General features: G+C 34.8%; 1 pseudogene; it reads right to left on the bottom strand.

Annotated features, from left to right (window-relative positions):
• LOC120204490 overlaps window positions 1-17724 on the bottom strand; it is a 28050-nt pseudogene extending 10326 nt beyond the window's left edge.

Genomic DNA, 17724 nt, shown 5'->3' with positions numbered 1-17724 from the left:
GCGTGAAACAATCACACGCTAATATACATTTAATGAGGTATTATCATTGACAAAGTAAAATATATAGATATATAAAATATCATGTAAATCGTAATATAATAAGTATCATACACTGACAGGTAAACTTATAAAATAGACTTATAAAAGTCGTTCTTTTCATATAACATGCAAAACAATAATATATATATAAAATCTATGCCAATCAATTCAGAACAGTCGAAGAAAGATTTACTTTCACTAGATTAATTTAGCCTCTTCTTTTCACATTTAAATCATGTGCCCAATGTATCATGAAAGGGAATGCACGGTATGTGAGTCATACGAATATACACATATTACAAATTTAGTGTCATATAAATAATATAGTTAAAACTCTATAAATTAATAATATCAGGTCGGAGAAATTTATTAATTTAGAGAGTTATTAATTTATCGATAATTAATTATTAATTTAAAGAGTTTTTAAGTAATTATACTGTACATATCAAACAAAAGATAAATTAGTCTATACCCCTTAGAATTACGTTGCAAGAGATGAGTTAAATTAATAATGAACTCCAAATAAACTTGAACTTTAAAGGAAACAAACAACTATTGAATTATATTTCAATAGAGTATATTTTTTTCAGTTTCTATGAATTATTAATTTATGATTTTTTTGAGACCGAAATTATAAAGGGAACTAACAAAAATTATTATCTTATTATTTTATCGAGTTTTTCAATTTTTTATATTGACCCAAGTCTAGACCGGATAAATTTATTATTTTAAAGAGTTTATTAATTTACTGAATATTAATTTAAAGAATTTTTACTGTATCCACGTTAGTGTCACATAAACCATCCTCTCCGGCTGCTCTGTCGCTCCCTCTACTGCTATGGCCACCGCCCACGATGGTCGGAGACCTCTAAAGACTACACAAAGCACTCGTCTAACCCATATGAACCACAATTTCCCACGAAAACACCATAAAGTAAACCCCTCGGCCTAAATCGAGAGAAAATACTTCAATTTTTACCTCTTCGACGACGGCGCTTTGACTTTCAGGCAACCTCTCAATCTTACTTCCCACACAAATCTAAATACTTCTTTCTTTTATTATTTTTTGTGGTGCTCGAAGGTTTTCGATTTGTTGACACCCTCTCCATTCTTCTTCTCATGATTTATAGGCGACTTGGGGAGACAACTCCCCTTGGTTTGGTGATTTTGGAAATCCCGAGAGCCATGGCATTTGGGGTCACTGTTTGTCGCTTGCCATTTTGCTTCAGTTGACTACTTGTTCAAAAGGAAATTCTCTTTTGATTTCCATTTTGCTAGGTTCTGTTAACTAGCATGCTTGTATATCCTTGAGTTTTGGATTTTATTCAATTTGGTTTTCTTATTGTGCTCGATTTCTTAAAAAAACTTCTAAGTTCTGTTAACTAGCATGCTTGTATATCCTTGAGTTTTGGATTTTATTCAATTTGGTTTTCTTATTGTGCTCGATTTCTTAAAAAACTTCTAAATCGTAAAATCTAAAGACAGGTTCTGATTGTACGCGTCATCTATTAGCTTACTGGTGACTTCTGTGTTCTAGAATGTGCTAAATTAAATCTGGCCGTTGGATCAGGGGTTAAATTCAACGACCCTCGTTTGGCTGCGATAATCCTTATGGTTTTGTCCTAACCCTAAGCTTGGTGCTCAATATGGGCCTTTGATATGTTTTTTCATCTGACGATTAATGTTGGTTGCGCCGCCGCCAAAGTTAAGTGTAAAACCTTAATTCTCCTCTACTGGGTCAGGCAGTTGGATCTACTAGACTTTGGACTACTTAATCTGCTGGGTCAACAATTGGGTTATTTGCACCAGATCTTGACGTTTTGGACTTTGAACACATTCTTCGGACCTAAAAATAAAATAAAAATAAGAATAAAACAAAAATAATATAATAATATATTAATTATATACGTTATATTTTTTTCTAAACTATATGTCTTCAAAACAATATATATTATATATTTTAAAAACTATATGTTTTCAAAACTATATATTATATATGTTTCCGAAATTATTTATATTATATATATTTTTGAAAACTATCTGTTTTCAAAATTATATGTTATATATATTCATAATATATAATTTACTATATATAATTTCATAATATATATATATAGCTATAATTTCAAATATCATCTATATATGTCTTCAAAGCTACATATACATGTTCCAAAATATAATATAAACATATATGTTTTCCAAAAGTATACAATATATTATAATTGACTCGGACGAAAAATAGGCATCCACAGCTGCTCCTCTTTGTCTATTATCATGTAAGGATAATAGGATAAGAAAAATAAGACAAATTTTTGTTTAGTTCTCAAAGCAAATGGATTCCGAAGGCAAGCTTGCTCTTCTGTTGTTGAGACATTCAATTTTTTTTAGGAATTAGATCAAACTTCTACTGAACTGGGATATCATTGAACCCGATATCCTTCGTTGCAAAGTTGAAATATGATTCGAACTTGTAGATGATCATTCTTTAGGACATATATTCTCGTCGTGGAGTTGAAAGACTTTGAAAATTTTGATGGAAGATAGTTCCTCGTTGTATCATGCGGTCAATGTAATCTCAAGTTGAGTATTTTTTGTGAAATCAAATTGAAATTGAAAGCTTGGTTGACAATAGCTCTTCTCGACTTAAGCTATGATGTGAGCGGCCTCTTTATCACAAGTTGGTATTGTGATTTGAGCTTGATATCCTTTACGCAAACCTAAACTCTTTATTTGAAATCTAGACTAGGAAGTAGTTTATCGTTGCTAAATCACAATCAATCTTTGGCCTTTTTTATTCTTAAAGACGTTGGTTTGAATTTTTGACTAGGAGATAATTCCTCATTGCTATCATAAGGTCAATGTGCTCTCAAGTTGAATGAAGTCGAAACTGAACTTGAAAGCTTTGGTTGTCAGATAGCTCTTATCGACTTAAGCTATGTAGTGGGTGACCCCTTATCAAGAGTTGGTCTTGTAATTTGAGCTTGATATCATCGCGAGTTGAAATATTTACTAGAAATCTGGACTAGATGTAGTTATGTGTTGCTAAATCACAATCAATCTTGGGCATTCTTATAGAAAATTTAGATCGGATATAGTTTCTCATTGTTATCATGCATTCAATGCACTTTCGAGTTGGATTGATTATATTTGAGTAATATCTTTTTTCGTGAAGTTGAAATCGACTCAATCAATCTGTAAAATTGTAAATTTATGTATGAATGTAATGAATGTCTTAAGGTATGCCTAAAATTCAAATGTCATTTTAGCATTTTTGTCTCCCGGAGAGAGGTCTTGATTTTCTCTTATTAACTAGATCTTCTATTGTATTCTCGGTCATCCGGTGTCCTATGAGCAATTTTGGTCACCGTAATTCATGATCTCTTTATGAATTTGCTAGGGAGCGATCTTTGAAGGAAGTTCCCTTTTCCGAGAGTTTTGAAGGAAGTTCCCTTTTCCGAGAGTTGTGACATGAATGACTTATTGAGGTGATGTCCAAACCATTTCTACTAGTCCCATATTAGAACTTCTTTCGGCTTAAAATACCTGCACTGTTCAAGAAATTTTTGTATAGTAATATTAGATGATCTTTTTTTAATGTTAATAAATATCTGTACTTAATCTCAATGCAAGATGCATAATAATAGATAGGATTTTAAAAGGAATCTTTGTTTTTATTTATGTATGGAAAATGAGTGGTTTTTGACGATTACATGGAAAACACTTAAAAAAGAGAATGACAAAGAATACAGAATAGGTTCCATATATATCAATGACATAGATTTCTCTGAACTGGCACGCCGTAGGATGGATCGAGCACCACTTGTGTCAAGAAGATCTTAAGATTATGATGATGCATGAAGAGTGCAAAATTCCTCTTGGGTCATTGACTTTTATGGATTTCGGGTGTTATAGTTGAATCTCATATGCATTCAACAATTTGGAGATTTTGTTAGTGATACTGTTTTGACTTAGGATCTTTTCTTGCATGAACCCTGAATCATTACCCAAGTCACCTTTATAGGTTTTCACTTGTGACCTACTTTGTTTTTTAAGATCCCTTTGTAGGTTTTCATCTTGAACCTTCTTTTTTTGCCTAAGTTTGAGGGGTTTCACTATAGTTTTTTTAAAGCACCCTTTGCTGGTTTTTCACTCTATGCTTTTTTGACTTCAGGCAGAGTATCTTTTGATAGAATCTGAATTTGCTAGATTAGGTAATTATGTCCATCCAACTCAGTCAAGATTAAAGCACATATAGAGAAGGTCATCTTCACGACATAAGGTCCTTCATAATTTGGCATCCATGTTCATTGAAAATCCTTTTGAATAGGTAGGATCTTTTTCAGAACTAGATCGCCTTTATGAAACTCTCTCGGATGAACTTTCTTGTTATGTGCCAAGATCATTTGTTTTTGGTATATTTGGCCATAGTGGATGGCTTTTAGCCTATTTCCTCGATTAAGTTTAGTTGGTCATGTCAAGCTTGAGCCCACTCATCATCGTCCAACTTTATTTCTGATAACACTCTAAGTGATGGGGTTTCTACTTCAATAGGTAGCACAACTTCCATTCTATATGCTAGGGAAAATGGTGTTTCCTAGGTCGAAGTTTTCACATAGGTTTGATATGCAAACAGGGTGAATGATAACTTCTCATGCCAGTTTTTATATGTCTCTACCATTTTCTCTACTATATTTTTTATATTTTTTTTCGGGTTTTACCCTTCCATTCATTTTTGGTTGGTAGATAGTGCAATTATGGTGGTTTTTATTGTTCAGGTTAAGCGCATTGTCTGTAATGATCCTTTTTGGGAAACCATTTCAATAAATGATCTCTTTATTTAGGAATTTAGAGATGGTTGATTATGTCAGACTAGCATATGAAGTTGCCTAAACCCATTTGGTAAAGTAGTCGATCACCACGAGTATGAATCGGTGCCCATTAGAAGGCTTCAGATAAATTTTATCGGTTACGTTTAATGGCCCACATTGAGAAAGGCCAAGGTGCTGTCATGACATGAAGTGCGTAGGAATATGTATTTTATCCCCGTAAATCTGATACTTATGACATTTATGAGCATAACCGATACAATCCCCTTCCATTGTAGACTAGTAGTACCCAAATATCATAATTTGTTTTGCCATTATATATCCATTGGCATGAGTGTTGTATACTCATTCATGTACTTCTTTGGGTCTTATTTTCGCCTCCTTTGCATCCATACACCTTAATAGAATCTGATCATGGCTTTTCTTATAAAGGATTTCTCAATCAAAGACGTACCCAGCGACCATTCTCTGAATTATTCTTTTGTAATTTTTTGTTGTGCCTTTAGGATAGCTTTGATACATGATGTATTGTAAGACATCCTGATACCAAGGGTTCCCATCTTCATCTTCTTCAATGTGGTAGCAATGTGTTGGCAGTTCATAGGATTGCATCTTAATGGGCGTCATCTCTGACTATCCATTTACTTTGAATGCATCAGTAAGGGTAGCCAAAGCATCTGCCATTTGGTTCTCTTCTCTGGGTAAGTAATGGAACGTGACCTCGTTGAACTCCTCTATTAACTCCAAGATGAGTTTTCAATATTCTATCAACTTATAGTCTTTCGTTTTCCTACTCTCCTCGAAGCTGGTAGATCACTAAGACAAAATCTCTGTATACTTTCAAAATTTTATTTTTGGACCAATGGCGGCCCTGAGTCCTAAGACACAAGCCTTGTATTCTGTCATATTGTTCGTGCAATTGAACTTCAACCTACTCATGAAAGTGTAGTTATCTCCCTCAGGTGAAACCAAAATTGCCCTGATTTCATGCCCAAAGCATTAGATGCACCATCGAAATTCATCGTCCAATATTCATATGTGGAAGAACTATTTTCTTCTATATATGGCCATAAGATTTTCGTCCAAAAAATTGAAATTTGATGGTTCATAATTGTCTGAAGCTAGACTAGCTAGGAAGTCAGATATGTCACTTCCCTTTATGGCTTTTTGACTTACATATTGAATTTGAATTCGGATAACAACATCTGCCAACTAGCTAACCTTCTTGAGAGAGAGTTTGCCCATCATGTACTTTAACGGGTCCAACCTAGAAATCAACCATGTGTGTGCTATAGCATATATTGTATGAGTCTTTGAGTAGCCCAGACAAAGGCATATCAGACATTCTCAATTGACGGATATCTATTCTCACAATTTGTAAACTTCTTACTTAAGTAGTAAATGACCCTTTCTTTCTTTCTAGTTTCATCGTGTAATCCTAGTACACATCCCATCAAGTTTTTGAATATGGAAAAGTATAAGAACAAAGATTTGTATAGAGTTTTTAACTTTAGGATGGAGTATTCGACATATACTCCTTCACATTCTCAAAGACATCATGGCAATCATTACCCCATATCCTAGGTTTGTTCTTTTTAAGTAGGTAGAAAATATATTATACTTGTCAGTCAACCGTGAGATGAATCTGGAAATGTAGTTTAGTCTTCCCAATAAGTCTAATAACTCCTTTTGCATGAGGGGGTGGCAGATTTTGTATTGCTTTGACCTTGTCTTGATCAATTTTGATCCCTCTTTTCTTAATGAAAAGCCTAACAACTTTATGAATAACCCCAAAAGTGCACTTGTTCAGATTGAGATTCAGCTGAAACTGCCTCAATCTTTGAAACAACTTTATAAGATTCTCAATGTGCTACTCAGTTTGAGCTTTGACGATCCTCATCGACTTACACCTCTATTTCCTTGTGTATCATGTCATAGAACAAGGTTATCATGGTTCTTTGGTATATTTCCCCTACGTTCTAAGTCTGAACAACATCACTTTGTAGCAGAATGTCCCCCATATGGTGACAAAATGATTTTTTTCCATATATTCGGGATACATCTTAATTTGGTTGTTCCTAAAGAAACCATCCATGAATGAAAGAGAATTCCTAGCTGTGTTGTCCACAGAGTATCTATGTGTGGGTGAGGAAAACTGTCTTTTGAACTTAATTTGTAAAGGTCTCGATAGTCGACACACATATGCACCTTCCTATCCTTATTTGGTACAAGTACATATTGGCCACCCACTTTTGATATTTGGCCACTTAAAGGAAACCAGTGTCGAAATGTTTCTTCACTTTTCATTATCTTTAGAAGTATTTCAGGTCTCATTCACCTAAATTTCTATTGTACAGGCTTGTATTCTTGCTTAATTGGTAGCTTATACACTACCATGTCCTTATCTAGCCCTAGTATATCGTGATACGACCATGCAAACACATGATTGAAGTAGTTAGATCAGAATTTGTTGCACTTCAATAGAGAGATTAGTGCCTATTTTGACCTCTTTATTTTCCTCTTTCGATTATATATATGCAAGAGAAACTATCTCACATATAGTAGAAACAAATAATATACATAAAAATATTTAAGTAATGGATGGAAAATGTGCTTGCCATGTGAGAAAACCAGAATGCATCTTTTACTGAAATTAATTAAAAATAGTTTAATACACCTTACAAACGATCCTATTGCCTCAGGTATAAGCAAATAGTGATAGTTTTGAGCATTACTCCCATTTTTTTTTTAAAAACACAGGTAGTTCTTTGGCGGTCCAGTATCTCAATACAGACCTTGATGGTAATAGACAGATTCCAAATCGATCATACTTTCTTGCACCATCCTCCATTATATCGTTGATTTCAAATTTTCCAGAGAATCTTCAAGGGTGGAGAGAATCACCATTGCATCATTCTTAAACTCTTATCCACCTAATATGAAAGTTTTGTGGAGAGGGGAAAAACCTTGGTTCCCACTAGACTTCATCACCAGCTAGCCTTGTTCTTCTTATTTCTTACCCTTTTTGGATCTTATTCATTCTTTGATGATGGATTGGTTGATAACCGAGGCCAAAATGATCCAGCTACATAATAGGGTAGATAGGCTCAATTCTTTCTTGTAGGTGTTCCCAAATCCTTCCTGGTTCTGGCACCTCTTTCCTAGGTTATCATAATTTTCATTTTTGTACAATTTGATAATCATGGTTTAGGAATCTTGTTTTTTTGTGCCATGAAGGTGGAATTTGCAAATTCCACAGAATGAAATGCGTATTCCACGATGTCTTCATCCACTGCTATATAAGGGGTGTCAGCGGATACCGTTACCACAATAACCTCCTCCGTGTTGAATGTTACCAGGCCCTATCAATGAAAAAAATTATTTTTTGGTGGAGCATGGAACACCTCTCTTGATGAGTCTACAACCTTCCCAAATGACATCTATACGAGGGCATGATGTCCATGACAAAAATTCTATTATACGTGACTGGTCCAATAGTCAGTAGGATTTCAAGCTTGCTGAGCACTTCCCTTTTCATTCCATAAAATGCTAGGACCACATTTTGACAAGCCCTCATATGTGCGATATCTATGGGTAACCTTTTGAGTGAGACTAAGAGCATTACATTTAGCATGGAGCCATTACAATGAGCACACTAGTTAAGGTATGCTCTTTGTAGTGGTCATGATGTACAGTGCCTAGATTTCCTCTTCATTCTAGTGGAATTTCATCGGTGGAGAAGGAAATAAGGTTGTCCTCCTGAATGTTTTTAACCAAACGATCCAACTTATTGATTGTTATATCTTTCAGTAAGAATGTTTGGTTTAACACTTTCAGTAATGCCTCTTATTGCAATTTATAGCTTAACAGTAGTGCGAACATTGAAATACAAGCCGGTAGCTTGTGTAACTACTCCACGATGCTGTATTAATAATGTTTTTAGGAATTTCAAGAATTCCACAGTTTCTTCATCCTTTATTGGCTCATTGATCATCGGTTCATCTCCTCTAAAGGGTTCTATTTATCTCTGAGATGAGGCAGGCTTCTGCGAGTAGCATATCCCACTCCTAGTGAAGTGCCCATTTCATTGATAGTTTCCACCTTACTGTCATATTTTCAGGTACTTGCTTACTATCCTTGTAGGCAAATAGTTTCAGGGCAGTGATTATCCCTCTGGTGAGTACTTTCTCTCTTGCCTTTACCGTAGGTGTGATTACCAATGGATGACTAGCATTATACGACTTGTGCGTGTTTACCAATTGATTACCATAGTATTCACAATGCACATTTTTTTCATACCACAATGGTCGAATTAGGCTTAAATATTGTAACACAATTCCTAAAAGTGTCCACGTTATTGACCTCGCTATCATTTTTCTTCATGGTCTGTCATTTATTGGACTCGCCCCTCCAATTTTTACTTGCTTAGTGGTCATTCCCCATCTCTCCAACCATTACCATATCCAAAAAGCTTCCAGAAGTGATTACCACCAGGTACCCAAAATAAGGAGCTTTGAGGGTATACAAAATGCTTCCTAGTTTTTCTCATCTGGTGGAGGATGAACTTGCATAGCTACGTCCTTCCACCATACACGTACTGTCAAAAAACTCTCATAGATTCTTCTCCATCAGTTGTAGCATTAATCGATCCCTCTCCTGAAAATAGTGGATCAAGTGTTGGTAATTCCCAACATATCCTGTCATCTTTTGATATGACATGGTTATATGAGTTGATGGACATTTATTTCCTTCAAATTTTTTGAACTCCAAAATTTTAAACTTTAGTGGCAGTACCAAATCTGGAACCAGGCTCAGTTTCATAACATCAATACCATAGAAACCCTCTTTGTCCCTGACAATTTTCATCTTATCTTCCAACTGTCTTATTTTCCCCATTTTCCTAGACTTATCCTGCTTATCAAAGTCTGGGATATGCTTTTTCGGGTTATTCAGCAGATTTATCAAGGAAGCATGTGACTTTATGGAAGAGGAGTTCTTGTGTATCCTTGGAATCTCCCAGGGTGTAAATATCAACTTTGGTGGTGGAGGTGGTGCAACGACTTATTTAGATCCTCCAACCCTGGGAATGTTGGTAAAATTTAGTTCAGTTAGCGTGGCCATGATTTGGTGAACTATGCTACTATGAATTTTTTGTAATAATATCCATCATGCCTTTGTGAGTTTGGCTTGTCTTGTTCTCTAAGTCTTTTTATAACTTGGCGAAGTTGTCTTAAATTTTCTTGAGTCTAGCTTCCATTTTCTTTGATTGAAATCGGGCGTTATGAGGATGTGATAAGTCCAATGCTTTTTCATTTGCAGAATAAAATATTGTTATTAGTCAATCAAATAATTATGAGGATGTGACTATCCAACTCAGTTGGTAGAGCACAAGGTTCTTAACCTTGAGGTCGTGGGATCGAGTCCCACGGAGGGCATTTCATAATTCGGAGGTCTTCTACGGAAGCTGCTCTCAACCTGATGTTGGGGGCAGCCTACTATCTTACCTCCCCCTTACCCCATTACATATGGGAACAAGGGACAACCAATGCAGAATTAAAATGAAAAAAATGTATAACAAATGCTTGCCAAATTTTGAGGTATTGATCCAAAAAGTGTATGTTATAATTGAATAGCCTTAATTTAGACAACAGTGTTATTACACTAAGATTAAGAAACAATGAAAGGTAGACTTGAGCCGGCTCTTCAAGACTTTAGATAGCCTCCAACAAGTTGATGAGTCTTTGAGATTCACTATTCATTGGCTGAATTCCTTACCTCACTATCCCAACTTCTTTTGCTAAGCCACACAGATATCGAGTGGTCTTTTGAATCTACTCCAAGAAGTCTCGGATGACTGCATCCCGTTCCTTTACCTCTCATTGGGCCTGTTCCATCGAAAATGCCACTAAGTCCTTTATCATAGGGGGTTATCTGGAGTTCATTGCTGCTTCTTGTACCTATTCGCAATGCTTTCTAATTTGACAACGCGTTTCCTTATGGTTTTTATTATCTTGCTCTTATTGCTTTTAAATAGATTTCTCTAATTCACTCACTTTAGTCCTCAACATCTTATTCTGGTATTGACTCCTGATAAATGTCTTTGACTAGTTTTCAACTGATCTTTCAATGCTTCTTTTCACCCTATTATTTAGCCTTCCTCTTTAAGCTTCTGACTTCATCTTTCCATAACTTTGACGATCTTTTCAAGTTAGCAATCATCTGAGCTTTCTCTTTAAACCCTTTGTTTAGATATTCGAGCTCATCTCAAACTTTATTTTGTTTATTGTCTTCTTTATTAGTTGTCTCTCTGGATTTCTGCATCCATCTTTCATTGGAACTTCTCATCTTCCAAAATTTTCACTTCCGCCTCCTATTCCTTTCGCTCTGCCTCAAATTTACTACTTGCCATCTCTAACTTGTATATGACAGCTTTAAGATGTTCTTCGATTCGGTGAGTGTCTTAATGGTCATGTAATGTGATCTTTTTATTTTTTTTCTTAGTCTCCTCCACTCGACAAAATCTGACATAAGAATCTTTCGAGCTCTAATAATGTCAATTTAGAAAATATTTCTTCCACGATTCATATATTTCCTTGATCTTTCTTTTATAGTTATCCTCGTGATATGTGAATTTGAACTTACAGAGCTACTAATTGACTGAAATAAACTGTCATTCCCCATGCCATCGTAGGGCTAAAAGTGGGGTGTATCCAATTCCTCCATATAGACTAAGTAACATCACTATGCTCAAATCTCTACATTAGTAGATTATTTTACTATGCGCTAACCAAGAGGCTTTCTAGATGATATCTTTGTCATGAAGGTGTATTAACATCTTCGCTCATATTTCTCTTGGGATGCCTTCCTGTCATGTTTGTACGAGGAAATCTTCCAAAGGTGAATAGATTGTGTTGTACTGACAAAAAAAGACCTTTCTGATTTTTCAGAAATGATTGTGGATCCAGACTTGCAGCAAATCCATGCAACTTGTAAAGCAATCTTCAACAACTTTTCGACATTGATTCAATGATCAAATGTTTTAGCTATGATTGTTGGAGCGGGGTTCACCCTCTTTGGAAATTATTCGATCAATTCATCCACATCTGCCTCAATGTGTCACAGAGTCTTTGGAAAAATGACTAGGTCATAAATTTCAAACGCAAAGAGATCGATCACTTTTCACTCATCAAGATTATTCTTTATCAATTTCTTAATTTCAATCCATAGAATTCCTTCCTTTACCTTTGTACTGGATTCGACCAGACACCCATTTTTTGTCCACCCCAATAATTTTTGCTTGACCACTTTGAAATGAGGATTTTTGGAAAACTTGGTGAAGACTTGTCCATCTGAATTTTTTAACAATGTAGCAGAGCTATGTATTCTTCTATGGTGGGCACCATGTCTTCTTTGTTAGAGGTGAAGCAACTGTATCCTGGATCCCAAAACTGATCCAAAGCCTAGATTAAAGGTTTGTCTATCTTGACATAGAGCAGGTATTCAATATCATCGTAGTATTGCTAGAACTTCTATTTAATTTCTTCTTTCTAGCAATCCCAAATATTCTACAATTCATAACATAATTGCGCCTTAGATTGATCGACGCCTAGCTAGCCAACCCTGACGCGTAACCTTTTTACATAATGTTCCTTTCTTCATTTTGAGTCATCTTTGTCCACTCTCGTACTTCGGTATTTTTTACCTCTTACATTATAAACCTATTGTCTATTAATGAAAGCTTAATGAAGCTAAAAAATACTCCCAAATCAATACATCTTATTTTAAAAAATAGATACAAAAATAAATGAATAAAGAAATAAAAAGAAACAAAGTTAATATAATTTATTAATAATAAACACAAAATTATAATCATTCATACCCACATGATATCTACCCGACATGCATTCGTTCCTACCTGATCATGATTTCTAGTCCCGCATACTTTTTGTTTGAAATAAAATCCTAACCGCATAAATCTCTAGTTTGCATGCTTCGAATAGTAAAATAATAAGGCATGACATAAAATGTCATCCTAAGGTTTGTATAAGGTTTAAGGGTAGGTTCTAATTCCCAGAGTGACATGGTTTAGGTTCTAAAAAGGGACCCGAGTTCTCCTTGCTCATGCACCCTTGGGCCTGCCAGAGCCTCAATTCTAAACCCATCATAGGATTGTGTAGGCCGAGTTAAACTTGAGAGGGGTACATTCCTCTATGTTCATGTGAAAAATAAATTAATTCGAAGACATATAGTATATGAACCTTGGAGGCTAATTGTATGTAACACCTATATATGTATATACATTTTCATATACATATACAATTGTTACATTACTTTAAAAGAGTTTTATTAATTTTGTAAAGTCTTTAAAATTTTGTTGCAAACTTAATTTCAATATAAATAAACATAATAAATAAGTATTCATTAAAAACACATTACAATATGTTATGTTAAACTTAATTACATGCTAACAAGTTTACAAAAGGTTTACTACCGCCCTATTGTGACTGGTGAGTCAACCTTGGTGAATGATATCTGATGCTACGGCTTCACTCCTTACTTGATTAATTCCGCTGCTACTTACGTGTGGAAATACACACGTTAAGTATATCTTAGTGAGTAATAATATAATAAATAACCTTTGGGTATTCATACGTATTCTATTCCCCATTTATCATAATCATTTATAATAATTCTTTCTTTTCATTTGTAACCTCCATTTATGTTTATAATATACCATTATACACTTTACACTATAACATCTTTTCTGTTGATAATGAACCCATATGCATTTCAACTATAGTATACTTTTCTATTGATAATGTAACCATATACATTTCAACCATAGTATACTTTTCTGTTGATAATGTACCCATATACATTTCAACTCTAGCATACTTTTCTGTTGATAATGCACCCATATGCATTTCAATTATAATATACTTTTCTGTTGATAATGTACCCATATACATTTCAACCATAGTATACTTTTCTGTTGATAATGTACCCATATACATTTCAACTCTAGCATACTTTTATGTTGATAATGCACCCATATGCATTTCAACTCTAGCATACTTTTCTATTGATAATGTACCCATATATATTTCAACTAAAGTATGATTTCTGCTGATAATGTATCCATATACATTTCAACCATAGTATATTTTTCTGTTGATAATGCACCCACATGCATTTCAACTCTAGCATACTTTTCTGTTGATAATGTACCTATATACATTTCAACTAAAGTATGATTTTCTGTTGATAATGTACCTATATACATTTCAACTATGACATCCTTTCATGCCAATAATGCACCATATGCATTAGTAATTTCATTTATTTGAGAGCAGTTCATACTCTAACTCATACACAATATCATTTCCATATATTCAATAAAACATAGTAATTACAGTAAAACATACATTAACAATTAAATAATTCATATTAAATAATTTCTAATCATTTTCATCTAGATTGCATACCATAAAATGTACTCACATGGCTCGCCTTGCTTATATAATCCAAAATGAGAAGATAATTACTTCGGAACTTGGCCTTTGCCTTTCGACTTACTCGACTCAGGAGCTTGATTTCGATCTTATGAGGGAACTCTTCTACGGGAAAAGGAGAAGAAGAAGAAAGAGAAATTTTTTAACCTAATCCCCTTTTCCCTTATCTATATACCAATTTAAAATACATTTAAATTCTCTTTCATATAAAAGACCAAAATGCCCTTTTAATAATCCATAGTCACAATTTAGTCTTAACCATTAATCCTAACCATTCTCATCTTTCATTATTAATAGAGTAAATCCTAATATTTTTGAATCATTTCAATATAGTCCCTATATCAGTATTTATGGCATTACAATTCTCACCCTTAATAAAATTCATCCTTGAATTTTAAAGAAATACCTGAAGCAAAGAGATGTGGAAACTTCTTTTTCATATTGTCTTCTCTTTCCCAGGAAGCCTCTTCCACCTTTTGATTCTGGCAAAGCACTTTGACCAACAGAATCCTCTTACTACGGAATTACTTGGTTTCCTTAGCCAAGATCCTCACTGGTTATTCCTCATAAGTCAAATCTGGTCAATTTCTATCTCTTCAAGAGTGATAACATGCAAAGGATCTGATCTATATCTCCTCACCATCGATACATAGAAAACATTATGGATCTTGTCCATATCTGGAGGCAAAGCTAACTGATAAGCTACGGGTCCAACCCTTTTCAATATCTCATACGGTCCAATAAATCTCGGACTCAATTTTCCTTTACGCCCAAAACAAAATACCTTCTTCCAAGGTGATACTTTCAAAAATACTTTGTCTCCCACTTGATACTCTATTTCTTTCATTTTCAAATCCACATATGACTTTTGACGATCCGAGGCTATCATTAGATTGCTCTGGATATTTTTCACTTTATCTTCCATATCTTTCATCAAATCTGGTCCTATCATATCTCGATCTTTCAAAATCAAACCAATTTAATGGTGTTCTACATTTTCTCCCATATAGAGCTTCATACGGGACCATCTTAATACTCGATTGATAACTATTATTGTACGTGAATTTCGCTAACGACAAATACTTATCTCATGATCCCTTAAAATTGATCACACATGCCCTTAGCATATCCTCAAGTATTTGAATGGCTCGTTCTGACTGCCCATCTGTCTGCGGATGAAAAGCTGTACTGAAGTTCAATTGAGTACCCAATGCCTCATGCAACGACTTCCAGAACCTTGAAGTAAACTATGGGTCTCTATTAGACACTATTGATACAGGTATTCCATGCAGTCTGACTATTTTTTAATATACAACTCTGCCAACTTATCCATCGAGTAATCTACCCAAATTGAAATAAAATGAGCTATCTTGGTTAATCGATCTACAATAACCCATATCAAATCTTTTTTATCCAGTCACAAAGGTAGCCTCAAAATGAAATCCATCGTAACTCGCTCCCATTTCCACTTAGGAATGGTTATTGGCTGTAGTAACCCATATGACACTTTATGTTCAGATTTCACTTGCGAACATGTTAAACATTTAGAAACAAACTCTGTTACAGCTCTTTTAATGCTAGACCACATGTAACGACTTTTCAAGTCTTGATACATTTTATTTCCGCCTGGGTGCATAGTCAGAGGACTATAATATGCCTCATACAGTAGATCCCTCTTCAAATCATCATCATCGGGTATACAAAGTCTTCCCTTATAGTATATACATCCATCCACTCTTATTTCAAAGTCTTTGATTTCATTTCTCCCGACTTGTGCCATTATTGTCAAACAATTCTCATCTAACTTTTGCAACTCTTTAATCCGATCCAAAAAGTCAGCTTTAACTTAAGTTCATCAATTAAAACACCATCTTCCTTTACTGACATGCGTGCATCCAAGGCTCATAAAGAAGCAAAAGTCTTTCGACTTAATGTATCTGCTACCATATTCGCCTTACCTGATAATAGTCCATGATTAGATTGTAATCTTTTAGAAGATCAATCCATCTTCTTTGTCTGAAGTTCAATTCTTTCTGTGTCAATAAATACTCCAGACTCTTATGATCAGTATAAATATGGCACCACTCACCATACATATAATGACGCCAAATTTTCAATGCAAGCACAACTGCCGCTAATTCTAAATCATGCATCGGATAATTTTTCTAATAATTCTTCAACTGTCTAGAAGAATAAGCTACAACATTTCCATCTTGCATCAGAACACACCTCAATCCATTATGGGATGCGTCACAAAACACCACATATTCTTTTCCCGACTCCGACTATACAAGTATCGGGGTCTCCATAAATATATTCTTGAGCCCTTCAAAACTTTCTTGGCACTTTTTCGTCCATACAAAAGGCACATCCTTCTGCAACAGCTTAGTTAGCGACAAGGCTAACATTGAGAAATTCCTCACAAATCACCTATAATAACCGACAAGTCCCAAGAAACTCTGAACCTCAGAAATGTTCCTTGGAGACTGTCAATCCACTATAGCTTGGATCTTTCTTGGATCTACTTGAATACTTTCTATGGAAATTATGTGACCAAGGAAAGCAACCTCGACTATCCAAAATTCACACTTTGACAATTTGTCATACAACTTCTTCTCGCGAAGCGTCTGAAGAACTACTCGAAGATGAACATCATGCTCTTCTCTTGACTTGGAATATACCAAGATATCATCTATAAATATCACTAAAAATTGGTCTAGATATGGTTGAAATACTCAGTTCATCAGATCCATGAATTTCGCTGGTGCATTAGTCAAACCAAATGGCATTACTATAAATTCGCAGTGCCCATACCGAGTCTGAAAAGCGGTCTTTGAAATATCATCCTCTTTGATTTTCAACTGATGGTACCCTGACCTTAAGTCTATCTTAGAAAACACCAATGCTCCATTCAATTGGTCAAACAAATCATCAATCCTCGAAAGAGGATATTTTTTCTTTATTGTGACTTTATTTAATTAACGATAATCAATACATAACCGCATAGTCTCGTCCTTTTTCACAAATAGCACCGGTGCTCCCCACGGAGAAACACTGGGTCTTATAAACCCCTTATCTAGTAGTTCTTGCAATTAGACTTTTAATTCTCTCAATTCAGTCGGAGCTGTTTTATATGAAGCCATCGATACAGGTTCTGTACCTAGATAAACCTCAATCCTAAATTCTACTTCACGATTCGAAGGCAATCCTGGTAATTCGTCTGGAAAAACGTCTGGAAATTCTCTAACGGTGGGAATATCATTTACTTTCGCTTTCGAAACTCGAGTATCTATCACATTGGCAAGAAAAGTTATACAACCTTTTGACATCATCTTCTTCGTGGTCAT

The sequence above is a fragment of the Hibiscus syriacus genome, unplaced genomic scaffold (genome assembly GCF_006381635.1).
Source record: "Hibiscus syriacus cultivar Baekdansim isolate YM2019G1 unplaced genomic scaffold, ASM638163v2 tig00010968_pilon, whole genome shotgun sequence".
In the NCBI taxonomy this organism is placed as follows: Eukaryota; Viridiplantae; Streptophyta; class Magnoliopsida; order Malvales; family Malvaceae; genus Hibiscus; species Hibiscus syriacus.
Note: the sequence above shows the minus strand (reverse complement) of the source record. Positions and strands in the feature narration are given on the sequence as shown.